Source organism: Syngnathus leptorhynchus, chromosome 8 (assembly GCF_054491065.1).
Source record: "Syngnathus leptorhynchus isolate UIUO chromosome 8, UIUO_Slep, whole genome shotgun sequence".
Classification (NCBI taxonomy): domain Eukaryota; kingdom Metazoa; phylum Chordata; class Actinopteri; order Syngnathiformes; family Syngnathidae; genus Syngnathus; species Syngnathus leptorhynchus.
The window spans coordinates 1995920-2009426 of record NC_141202.1 but is presented as its reverse complement, the minus strand read 5'-3'; the positions used below and the strand labels follow the sequence as shown (position 1 = coordinate 2009426).

At 41.1% G+C, this 13507-nt stretch overlaps 1 protein-coding gene across 15 annotated transcripts in view; it reads left to right on the top strand.

Annotated features, from left to right (window-relative positions):
- Nucleotides 1-13507, top strand: part of znf385d (zinc finger protein 385D) — a 55255-nt gene that overhangs the window by 1831 nt on the left and 39917 nt on the right. For 12 of the 15 annotated variants that reach the window (XM_085919460.1, XM_085919468.1, XM_085919465.1 and 9 more), the window contains exons 2-3: nucleotides 12-71; nucleotides 11864-11983. The gene's annotated coding sequence lies outside the window, so the exon portion shown is untranslated. The remainder of the gene's footprint in view (nucleotides 1-11; nucleotides 72-11863; nucleotides 11984-13507) is intronic. The other 3 variants (XM_085919469.1, XM_085919466.1, XM_085919467.1) reach the window with 2 other exon arrangements.

Genomic DNA, 13507 nt, shown 5'->3' with positions numbered 1-13507 from the left:
ATTACGCCTAGATTGGAGAAACAAGCTCAAGAAAGAAACAAGCTCAGTGATCCCACTAATTCAGCGTAATGGTGAGTTCAAATTTTTATGTCGTTTATACTTGTTTGTATGCCAGTCGTACCATTTTATTTCATCGTATTGATATATTTACTACAAATGTATGATTTATTTGTATAAATGTATTATTTATTTATATAAGGGCGCTCCGCGAAAATATTTCTGACACGTAAACGGTCTAGGGCGCCAAAAAAAAAAAGGTTGGGGACCACTGTTGTATATGAAATACCCCCAAATGTTTCAGCTTTTCAATTGTAGGAATAGAAATGTTACCAAATGAACAGAATCGAATTTTGGGAATAAACATAGAAATGTATAAAACAAATACTTTGTTAATCGTTTTATACCAATCCCAAAGGACTCCAGGCGTCCTGATCTTGCTCTTCGGGTTCACATTTGTATGAATAGAAATGTTACCAAATGAACAGAATCGAATTTTGGGAATAAACATAGAAATGTATGAAACAAATACTTTGTTAATCGTTTTATACCAATCCCAAAGGACTCCAGGCGTCCTGATCTTGCTCTTCGGGTTCACATTTTTCCAAAATCAAGCAGGCCACCGAGCTAAGACGTGTTATGTCACTGCCGCTGCACGCTTGGCTGGCCGGAATACTCCAGCATTTGATGGCCCAACTTTAATGTCATGGGATACGGAAACGTCAAACAAGTGAAGAATTAACTTCATTTGTATTGTCCCATTAGAAGTGACATTTTACAGTTGAAATTGAGCGAGCTCAATCTTGGGAAACCTGTGTGAATTCCTTAGTCAGAGTTTGCCAAAATATACAAACTCTGAGACTGGGCCAAAATGGCCGCTTCAAATGAAAATGGCCGACTTCCTGTTCTTTTTTTTTTTTTGAAGTTCTTGAGACTTCTTGGTGCGTTCTGTTCTGATAGACATGTCCACCCAGTTTCATGCTGATCGGTGAATTTGGTGTACGGAACCAATTTCTTCTAACATTCAAGGGGACGCGAATGACCCCCAACACTTGACTCGTACTCACAACTGCATTGACTCACCCCGCAGGGACGAGCTGATGTTTCAACTTTTACATCCCTGCATTTCCATTTTAATTGCAATGGTTGCTACGCGGAAAAGCCTCGGGGAGTTGGGGGGGGCGGGGGAAGGGGTGTCGGTCGGGGTCAACACAAAGCGTAGAGGCTGGACAGGGGCCCTGATTGCATTTAATGCGAAGCGGCTAAAGCCCGGCTAGATAATTGCAAGCACATGACTGTCGTTTTGGATCGTGTAGACTTAGCTGTGTTGTAAATGTGTGTAAGTGGACTTTTATTACAAGGTAATGCAGATTTATTCCAAGCCTAAGTGCAAAAGTATTTAGCTCAATCAATGCTAATTAATTACACTTCATAGATTATTAAAAGTATATTACTTGAATTCTGAGCATTTAGTTTTGGGGACTAATGCATCATTCATGGGCCAAATTGACCCGCTGCAGGTCCTCAATTCTTCCAAAAAAGAAAGAGAAATCCACAAAAACACCTCGCTGTGTTAAATTGAGGTAAATTATGTGTGTGGTTGTGTTCATGGGTCATTGTGTGACTTTTAGCCATAAATATAGAAATAAACAGGTTTTTTTTTTGTCTGCCGAATCCTGAGAGATTTGGTTTGTGCGGTTGTGTTCATGGGTCAGTGTGACCCACTGCATGATAACATCCCCCAAAAAAGATTTCTTTGAATTGCGGTAAAGTCAGTATGTCTGAGAAAACAAAACGGAACATTTTTGTTGGTGTTAAATTGGGTAAATTGTGTTTGTTTGTGGTCATAGGTCCATTTTAGCCGCTGTTTGTTGAACTATCCAAAATAGAAGGCTAGTTTGGGTGGTAAATTGTGTGTGTCAACAATTTATCCAGCACATATTCTAGTTTTTAAGCCATGTTTTACATCGACCACAGAGTTGGCACAGCCCCCCCCCCCCCCCCATTAATTTATTTTAAAATCTTTTTTATAGCCAATAACCTTTTTATTTTGTAAAGAAAGGGTATTTAATTATCCACAACCTGCCATTACACTTTGTATTTAACACACCCCTGGAGGGCGCTCACACACTCCCAAGAAGCAACCCAACAGAAACAAACATTATAAAAAAAATGATTAAAAATGAAAGATCAGACCTTCAGACTGCAATTAACACGACCACTACTGCTTGTGTACCTTTCGTAAGTGCTCCATTGTGCTCCTTTTGTACGAGAAGGGGATTAGTCAAAGGGCACGCCTTTTATTCCGCTCTCTTCTTGAAGATTTCCTTCCAAAATCCTCCCGAGATCTGCGGAAACGCCCGAGGGGAAGATTTCAAAATTATAAGGAATAAATTACTCAATGGCTGGCTGGCTGGCTTCAATCCACATGTCCAAGTAAGGTCCATTGACTTTTTTAAAAAAATAAAACATAATAAACGAGATGTCATGCTTCATGTCCCTAATAAAACACATCAGTAGGCATGATTCATTGTTTATATACATTAGTGCCCAACTAAATCCACATACTGTCCAAAATTGTGATAGAAAATCAAATATCCAACAGTCAGCAGAGAGCACTACAAAAATGCTCTGCTAGTTTTGCAACTTGCCTCGCTCTGATCCGTCAATCAAAGGACGCAAAAGATCAGCTCGCTGTCACTTCATGCCACATTTTGACCGATTAACCTCAGACGCGATTATATCAACATGATTAAGCGACACGGGCGTGATGGACGCCGCTGACCTACATGTGAAAAGGGGGTGCGCTACCCCTGGGCTCCCTTTTAGGGGCCCCAAGGTCACGCCTGCTCGGTTTTGTCAAAGAAATCCTTTGGATAAAATGTAAGCCCTGGAACTAAACTGAAGCCCCCCCCCCCGCAACTTTCTAACATCCACCTAAACTGCTCACTTCGTATCAACATAAGGGAAAAAAGGCATCGTGGCACTGGCTCATATAATCTTAATTAATTGATTAAAAATATCACATCACGATTTTATACAGCCTAGTGGACATGTCACCAATTATATTTTGTTTTTGTAAGAGTGATAAATATCCCTGACGTTACTGTCTAACAATTGTTAATTTGTCACTAGCTGCTTTTAAACACAGGGAGGCGCTCTAAGACCTGCCTGATCACTATATCCTTCTCTCCTCTTTCTGTAAATGTGTGTGTGTGTGTCTGTGTGTGTGTGTAGCATTTACAGCCACGTGCCGAGGTCATTTGTTGTGTTCAGGAGGTGGACAAGGCGTTTAAAAGCATGAAAAATGAGCTCTCATCACACTCGTGCTAACAGGCCCCCGGAGGCCTGAAAGCATCTCAGCAGGCATAATTGAGTTCCTGTACTACAAAAAAGCTTCTTTTTTTTTTTGGACTCCTTAAAATCAGTACATTTGCCATGAAATTGGATTCGAGCCCAGTAGTAATGAAAGGTTCCATATCTCAACCTGTTGAAAAAAAAAAACATCTTTCCCCAAGGGTTCAACTGGACTTGACATATCTCTCTCTATATTGCCATTCATTTTTTTTTTTAACATATTTGCATCGATATTTTCCCCTTAAAATGGTGTGAAATTCATATTTCAGTGCATTCCCTCGCCTCTGATTTCAAGCAAAAAAAATCAAAGCAAATCTTTTCCTAACAGCAATTAAGGCGGCTAGTGAGTTTCCCTTCTTTTTCCCTGCAGCCTCATTAGCTCAATTAACCCGTTTGCTTTGGTGTCTCTTATCGATTATGTATGCGCCTTTTTTTATTTTTTATTTTATTCATCTGCTTAACCTGCAAACATACAAAAATGACTTAAGTCTCAAGTTTACTTTTAAAAAGTGGATTTTATAATACTCTGTGGATAATTCTATAAACAATTAAAATGTGACGTACGTTTATTGTGTCAAGCCTTCCATTTCGACAGTGGCAGCAGTTTTTCTGTGTACTTCATTTGCGTTCTGAGAACATTTCAATGCAAAAAACAAAAAGGGACCGTTTCAGTTTCCTGTTGTGATGTCATCCATGCAAACACAAGCAGCATATATATTCCACGAAGCTAATGACTAGTCTGAAAACATAAAAGGCGTGTTGTTGTGTGCTTTTGCTTTGTGAGAATGCAATTTTCCCTCCATTGTTGCGTTGGGTGCTGGCGGCGATCAATCAGTGGCTATTGAAACACAATCAGGACACACATATATAAGAACAACAGTTGCTTTCCAATTTAGACACACAATGGCATGTGATTGCTGGTCACACGTTGTTGTCTGGTCACTTTTCAAAATGGTGGCTGAGACACTTTCCTCTCTTTTTTTTTATTATTATTTTTTTTTCGAAAGTCGCACATCTGACCATCACTAACAAACAAATGGGCTGTCTGACTAATGGATGATTGCAACACAAAATATAAAATAGAAAAATAGCAGTGTTTGTTCAGCAGCTCTTTATTTTTTTTACTTGCATCTTTATTTTGTCTCGTATTTTCGAAACAGGAGTTTTTCTGGGTTGCGTTATTTGAAGCAGTAATTTCCATCCCGTTAGTTAATTTGTCTCTGGGCTCGAAAGCGAGTCGTCATTAGCAGCGAGACATTTGTTTGTTATTAGTGTGGAGGAATGTAGTCAACACATTTCACAGACAAAGACGTGTTCTCATCTATTTTTAATGATGGGAAAATAACATCATAGCAAATATGAAGGGAGGATGCGTTGCTCTGTCTGTGCTGCAGGTGGGGCCAGGAGGACATGGAAACGTCTTTTTTAAAGCTTCTTTTAATTGGCTACATTCCAAATGGACCACCTCTCCCCCCCCCCCCCCCTCCATGTTTCGCTCTGTTGGCCCTTTTGCTGCATCTCAACATGTTTTCCCAAAACATGCATTACTACTGCCAAGAAAAAGCCCAACACCAAAAACAAACTATCAGCACATCTGTACAGAGAAAAAAAAACAGAGCTTTTTTTTTTTTTAATGTTCCCGGCGAGGCAAGTAACAGCAATGATTTATGGCAGTTTCAGTGTTCCGTGGCATCTTAACAAACATTTCAAGTAAGGCACATACCTGATTAAAATAAATCAATAAATTTGACCATAAATTTATCAGGATTCTCAATTGATCAACGTTGGCATGCAACAACTAAAAACATTCTTTGTTTTTTTTTTGCTGAGTAGGCCCAGTGATGTCATGGCGTCAATCGGGTCGTAACGGTCCCATCTATGATTTAAAGAGTACTCGCTCACTCGTTAATCACGGCCGACAATACGTCTCAAATCCGTCTGCGTTCTAATATTCCGGACGCTAATAACGCGGCGAGGTCTGTGGTGCTAATATTTCACGTCGTCCATAAAATATTCCCGCCGCAGGTTTTTTACGGGATGTTTCTCGGGTCGTTGTAACTTTCTGAGTCATTCCGCTAATCATAAAAGAAAAGCCACAAAAATGGCATTGCGCAAACCATACGAAAAAGCCATAATAGAGATTTTAGAGCGCAAGAATCAAATCTGTGAGCCAGACCATTGATTCAAAAGGAAACATGTTTCAAGTTACTTACAGATTGTTGTTTTACACGTGGACAGTTAGAAAATAGGAACAACATTAAACATGGAAAAAATAAATCAGTGAGCTCACTTCAACAACATGATTTTGAAGCTTCATTTTATTAACTTTCCCTTTTTTTTTTTTTTCAACAGTTCACATTTGTCAAGGTTGTTAACACTCTTCTCTGCGGTATGCCACATTTTAAAAGACATTTATTTTCATTTGGCAGGAATTTTGTCTGGCCCCACAAATTCTGCCCGGCAACAAGTGATGTGTCAATTTCATGTTTGTGGCCGGTGTATGCTAATGTGAATACTTGGTTACAATATTTTTTATTGCTTGAATTGATACTGCGCGAGAGTTTCCGAGCTCACAATTACACCACATTCATTCATTCTTGCTTTTTTTATTGTGCTGTCATCCGAGCACCTTATAAAAGTCATTTTTATTTGAGCTGAGAGCACTCGGGCAAACGAAACCTTAGCTGACAGTTTGAGAGTCTCTCATGAACAAAGTCAAATAATACTAAAACACACTCACACACATTCCACAGTCGAACAAGACGGAACATAGAGACTGACGATTTGAACTGTGTCCGAGTCACTCGAGGACGCACGCTCGCCTCGTGAATATTCATATACTCGTTTGCATATTTTACACATCACTGCCAACGAGAGGGGAAACATTACTTTTCCCCTCAAAAAAAAATTGTACGCAGCTCGAGAAATTAATTGCGCTACCCGGAGAATCATACACATTCGGAATAATGAAGTGTGGAAAACATACTTTGAAATGTTAAGTAGGTTGATTTTCCCGCCATAGAAAATAAGGTAAATTCTGTGTTTTCTTGAATAAATGTACAATTTTAAGTCTCATTTGAACATTACTAACTGTTGTATAATAAAAATAAAACAACTATACATGCATTTGAAGGAATATGAGTCTTGGAACCAACTGCCAGACTTGTATCTTCCCTGAGGCTAAATGTTGTGCTAACATGTCATTAGCATGTAGCATCTGCTACATGGTCTTCAAAGCGAAGCAATAAATAGCCTTTCAAGAGCTAATAACACGCGAGCTGTTTGCAGCTGCTTTTCCTGACAGTTGTGATTCACACACTCGGTTGTTATTTGGGGTGGGCTTGTCACTCCCCCTCCGATGTGCACTGAGTTTAGAATCATCGGTTGGATGCTAACGACGCTACTTTTAGAACTGACATGTTAGCATTAAGCTGTAGCAGTTTGAGGTGGCAAACAAAAGCAGCGACCTCACCATTAGACGGGTGAGCGACAATTAATTAATCTGCTTCATGATCAGTGGCATGAGATGATGATTAAGTTTGAGTTTAAAATCACACCGGTGAGTTAATGGGGTGTTGACGACTTGACGGGTGAGTTGATTAGTGGTGCGAATTGCCAAGTAGTGACGGGTTAGGTGTTAAGTCGAGTGAGATGAGAACGAGTAGACCACCCTCATTTTTGATGAAACGGGTTTTATTCATTGGTTGGAAATGTTGAAAATAAGAAATAACCACGTCTCTAAATATACACAGGAGACAAAAGAAGGTTGTTGTGTTCCTGCTGTGTTACCGGAAAGGTGAAGCGGGCAATTTGTCCTCCATGTGTGTGTGTGTGTGTGTGTGTGTGTGTGTGTGTGTGTGTGTGTGTGTGTGTGTGTGTGTGTGTGTGTGTGTGAGAGTGTATGTGAGTGATGGCTTGCGCTGGCACAGAAGTGTTATGTGTGTGCACCCGAGTGTGAAATGAACGCCACTGTCTACCCGACTAGGCCCCTCCTCTGACCCATACGGCACCGCCAGGGAACACCACTAAGTCACTGTGTGTGTGTTGTGTGTGTTGTGTGTGCGCGTGTGTGTGTGTGTGTGTGTGTGTGTGTGTGTGTGTGTGTGTGTGAAAAAGAAAATGAAGTGATAGCTTTTTTGCCAATTTGACATTTAAAGCAGTGTTTGTGGGTCAGCCCCGGTAGCCTGGCTGTGAGGGCCATATTAGTCACCCAGACTCATTGTGCTGTTAGCGTAGCGGCTATCATGCTAACGAGTTAAATGTTGTCTGTTTGTCCCTCCGGTGCTGACTCTCATCTACTAACAGAGGAGAAGACCGATGACTTGAGTTATGACTTGCTTTTAACCCAAGTAATGACTTGCTTGGAATTTATTGCGGAGGCCACTTGACTTACTTGGGATTTGCCAGTGTAACTTGAGAGATAGCCAGAAAAAAAAAAAATCAAAGGCAAAGGGTCAAAGGTGCCCGCTGGTAATCAGGAAGTCCTCTGGGAAAATTAACCCCCCCCCCAAATCTCTGTATACAGCGGGCGAGGAACCCCAAAATGTTGACCTGCGTGCCAAAAAGTAAACAAACTGATTGGTGTTCTGCGACTGGAGGAGGAAGAATGACGGCCAGCCGGGTGGGACGCGACACGCCACCAAAAGGTCGGCCCGCTGTTCGCCCGCACGTCACTTTGAAATGGAAAAAAAAAAAAAGGCCAAAGACGGGAAACAGCAAAAGCAAAACCATGTGTGCTTACTTTCCACAGCTTTTCCACCCGCCGCTGATAGTCGCCATTACTGTCAATTAGTTGTTGGAACATGACTAATAACGACACGTTATGTAAGCCCGGATAGCTCACCACATGGCCGTCCGAGGCGGGACTCTGGTTTGCGCGCTCATTGTCAAACGGCAATAATTTTGAAAAACACTTTTATGTATAATCCCAACAAAAGGGACGTTTGACATACTAAAAGGAACCATTTCGATAGTGGCAATTTTCAAGTTTTTTTCAGTGTAGTACCACATTATGCCACAACATGCCAGGCAGCACTGAGCACTACTGGACAAGATGCAGTATGCTCCAGTTGTTTATAATTCCCGTAGCAAACCCATCTGTAGGATATTACATTATATGTTAGCATTAAGCAAGAGGACTTTTGTAAAAAGACAATTTGCTTCATGACATGTATAAGTTGTTGAACGCACTTTTTGTTTTACATGTCCGTTTTACGATAAAATTCAATTGGGAGTGTGAAGTGTCGGGTGCGTGATTGTGTTTCAAAAATGAAGTACGTATGTTGCGCATGAGTCATGTTGCTTCGACTGCACTGATTGCTTCTCCTCAGTGCATCCAATGTGTTTACGCTTCCAACTTTTCCATCCGTGTCTCTCTTGTCAATGAAGACTTTGTGACCACCACTTATTCCATGATGCGCCCGAGTAAGGATTGTTTGCGCTCGGGAACTCTTTTTGGCTGGCGTGATCGGAGTGAGCTGTTGAGGTTGTCGTAAACACGTTGATGGCGTTACTCTGTACTTAAGTCGAAGTACAGCTACCCGTGTCAAAATATTCCACGCAAGCAAATGCCGAGAAGAACATTCCGTAAATTCCACTAGGAAGGGGAACATGGCTGAAAATACATCTTCCTTGGCAGAGGTCACAACATTTTCAATCAATGAATTAACAACTTGGCTTCCGGGACCGCTGCTGAGAGCTTGACGTCTTTAACCTTCAGATAAGAAGAAGGAAGGACGGCCAGCAACTGTGTCAGAATTGAGCCACGAGAATAGAAGCCCGCAGAGGACAACGTGAGGCAAGGACAAAAGTAGTCAGAGCGCCATTGTTCGCACCAGGCCGTCGTTCAAACCCGGTCTTTGTTCACACCGGGTCATTACCAAGGTGAATCAAATAGTGACTGGTAATAGAACAGCGATAGCTCGGCTAGATAATGGAGCATCATTCTGATTCATCGTTCACGGTGTGAGCATTAAATCTCAAACGTTCACTTTTGACCTGGTATAGTCTCGGGGGGGGGGTGCTAACGTCAAGGTCGAGCAGTCTGCTGAATGAACACGGTGTTTCATTGGGTAACGCAGATTTTTAAGTGATTGTTGGATGAGTTTACCGGAAAAAAATAATTAAAAAAAACAGCACCCAACAATGCCGCGCGGGAAGAGGCTCGGTAATGCTGCTAACTCGCTGCTAGCTCGCCAAACAGCACTACAAAGAGTGGCCTAGATGACTTTGACAGCTCGCATGTTATCTTTTTAACATCTCCTCCAGTAAGTACATTCCAAACATACACAATACTTCAAAAAAAAAATTATTTATGGTCACTCCATGACGTATTTTCATATGTCAAGGGTGCGTCCGGAATGCAATTAACAACTATTAGCTGGAGCGGTGATGTCTCGACTTGTCGGCTGTTATCCTCGCCGGGATTTACAAGCAGCTGACTCGCTGTGTTTCGCGGCGTCAAGCCCCTCGGGAAGACTCAACCTTTTGATACAGACGAGCGGCAGTCTTATGTTGTCTTATTTGCTGTGAAAGCAGCTCGGCCTCATTCACTTCTTTTTGGTTAGCCGTTGTTCTCCTCGCGGCCTCCATTTTATGTCAAACCTCATAAACGTTACCGGCTGGTCAACTCACGCTCCGGCCAGAAGGTTTGGAGCGTAAAAGATGAATCCCCCCTCCAGGCTGGATCTTTTATCACTTCATTTCGGATTTAATAGACATTTTTTACTGTGGAGGGGGAAAAAAATATTTATCGCGCTTGTCCGCGTAGCTCGCTCATTTATAACTAAATTCCCAAATAAGTGCTTTGTGATTAGAAGGTGAGCAAACACAAAGAAGTGGTACAAACTCTTCAAGCTCATTTCAAACTTTGGACTTTTATGGTGTTGATCTGTTGTTTGGCCTTAGTGGAGGTCAGAACTCTCAGATGAATGGATGGAGTTAGAATATATTGTTGGGATGGATAAACAAATGGCTATATTTTTTTTGTACATGCTTTTTAATCCTGCACCAGGCAGCATTTGAGTAAAACTCAATTGGACCTTCAAATAAATAGAAGCAATGTGGAAAAAACTGCATTCAATTAAAATTCAAAAAAGTGCGTGCTTGTATGTGTATTGAGCTGGCCCCCAAACATAATTTTACTTTATAAATATCCAGAGTGACTTTAAAAAACAAACAAACACTGCAGCCAAGGCTAGCGTGAACTTTTTCATCTTAATGAAAAGAGCTGTCTGAAAACCAATCATTGCTACTTGGTTTTCTTTTCTCCCAATCAAAGGTAGAAATCACCAAAGATTCTTTGGTTTTCACACCAAACTGAAATTAAATTCACTATAGCCATCGTGAAAACATCTGCTTTAAAAATACATCCCAGGGGTTCACTACCCGCGTTATAGATTGTGATTTACAAAAAAAAAAAAAAAATTGCACTGCAAACAGGGTTGCCGTGAGTGTGGCATTATGGGAAGTCTGGCATGCTTCTCGAGTAGATTAAAGCAGTCAGAATAGAGAGGGGGCGCCCTTAGGGGGTCCTCTGAGAATGTATTCATGACAGCGGCCCTAAAAGCCATTGGAAGCCATTCATCGCTTGATGCGACTCAATATTGCCTTTTGCTCTCGGAGCTCACATTGTCTCCCTCGAGCAGCGTCCACTCTCGGATTCATTCCGACCGCTTGGTAAAAAAAAAAAAAAAAACGTATTAACGAGGAGCAGATAAGCAAATAATATCCTCCTGCATTTTTTTTTATTCCTCCCTTCAACTACCAAAAAACAATTAGCCGGCTAACAAGAAGGACGAGGAGCTGCCGATTCCTGTCCGGTGCGTTCGAGTCCAACCTGGAAAAACAAACGTTCTGACAAATGGACGTGGAACGCACGCACGCACATCTGGACGGTCAGGAAGGGGAAAAAGAAAACAAATGAGAAACGCTCAGCCAAGCTGTTATTAATTACAAGATGATGAGGAGGATGATGGGGAAGGCCCGAGCATTTGGAACGAGAAGGGATGACAAATCGGCCGCCGCCTAAGCCGGTCGGCGGGAATCCCAGGAGTTAAAACTCCAAGATGTATATGCTGTGAGAGACACTCAAACTTGAACACACATGGATGGCGGCTCCTCAAAACGGGATTTTCACACATCCATCATCGCGCGCCGCTTGTTTTTCTTTCAAATGCAAAGTAGAGTTGTCAGCGCCTCATACATCACATAGCACTTTATTTATATCACAAAAAAACAGGGGTGTGTAGACTTTTGATACCCGCTGCATTCTATCTTTCTAAGAAGACAAAAACAAAGTGAGCTCATTGTTGCCGCGCTAGTTTCCGAGCCATCAAAGCAGATTCGGGTCAGCGAGCTTGACAAACGACCGGCGGTGGCGTGGCGCTGACCCACAGGTCCAGTCAGGCCTATTAGGGCCCGGTTAGGTCCGAGCGGATAATGTTGCTGGCCCGAGTTGTCATTAATTCCCGTTCTTCTATCAATATCTAATTATCTGATCTGTCCGCAGATGCCCAGCCCCAAGATGAAGCCCGCAATAGAAGTCCTTAAATGGCCGATAAAGTCACGCGGCAGAGATGAAATCCGTGCTCCAGTGGCCGCGTTTTCTTCAGATCATCATCATCATCTGGTGTGGTCCTTATGGGATGTTATTAATTTACATTAGGTACCTGGTTGGGGGAGATAAAGATGCAGTTGTGTAGTGGCAAGCCAAATATGTTCCGGCTGTGAATATTTGATCTATTTTTCTTCGTTTTAATGCCTTTTTATCGGCGTACACATTCGGAAATATCGTTTCGTCAAATGTGCCCACACAGCATTGCAACCCCAGCAGTGGTCAGAAGTAATAAAATAATAAAAATAAATGATTTAAGTACAAATACTTTGTCAAAATGATAGTTTGTTAAAATAAAGAATACTGGAAAATATAGCAAAAGAGAATTTCCAAAAAGTTTACGGATTAAATGAAGGCTTTTCAATTAATTTCAACCCTAACTCTCGCTCTGGTTTATGTCCTATTTTGGGTTAAGTACAGTTGATTTTTTTTTTGCTTTCTAATTTCTTGCTATTATCTTAAATTGTGTTTTTTTTTATATGTATTTGTTTATATACAAACCATTGCTATTTTTCTTTATTACTAAAAAAAAAAAAAATAGTGCTACGTTTCAGGAGGCTGGAATGCATTCATGGCATTTCAATTTATTTCAATGAGCAAAATTGATTTGAGACGTTTGATATGTGGACATTCCAACCTTCGCAAATGACTCTCACACTTCCTACTTGTGGGATGTTTGGGTTATAAACACTTGACAAACTGATTTTACCGATACCACTCGCTGCTTTTTACACAGCTTGTTGTAAAAAAAAAAAAACCCGTTTATCATCACTGCTCCGTCACGCTCAGATTATTGTGGAAGAGATAAGCAACGCTCAGATAACGCAGACAATAAAAGTCTGGAGCAGGAAGCGACTCAAATGTTTGCTTCTTCCTGTGACATTCCAATGTTTTCGTGTTGTACTGCAACTCCACATTCCCAACACTCCATAGGGGGTTTTAAAATATAAATAACGTCGTCCAAACAACCTATAAACGCATCACAAGAGTTTTATAGGGGTCACTAGTGTTGGCCATGTTGTGGAAACTTGATGAAAGTTCAATCTCCAAAGCTGGTTTCACTTCAATAACATAAAATTTGGTTGGTATGTCTGTTATGATTAGACCCACACAAAAAAAAAGAAGCCATGCCAAAAAAAGCACAGGAAATTTGGCATTTTAGTGTGAAGCAGATAATTGCCTCATCTAATATCTGGAAAATGAAGCCCCTGAGGTCAGTTTTACTTGGCAACGTAAAATTGGGGAGGCATGTCGATCATGAGTAGACCCACCAAAAAAAAAAAAGTCGAAATAAGCTTCGCCTAAAAAGATTTATGAAGTCTGCCATTTTGGTTTGAAACAGCCATTTTGGGTTCCTTTGGCCATTTTTAGGAGTTCTTCAATGTCTTGAAACTTGTCTTAGTGATTTTATCCAGTTGCCACCAAATTTTCAACACGTCTACGAAACAGATGGACCACGTTAAATCTTGAGATTTTCTATTGCATGTGGGCATAATGTGGTAGTGAAATTTGATGAGTTGCAAAGAAACGGGAAATTCT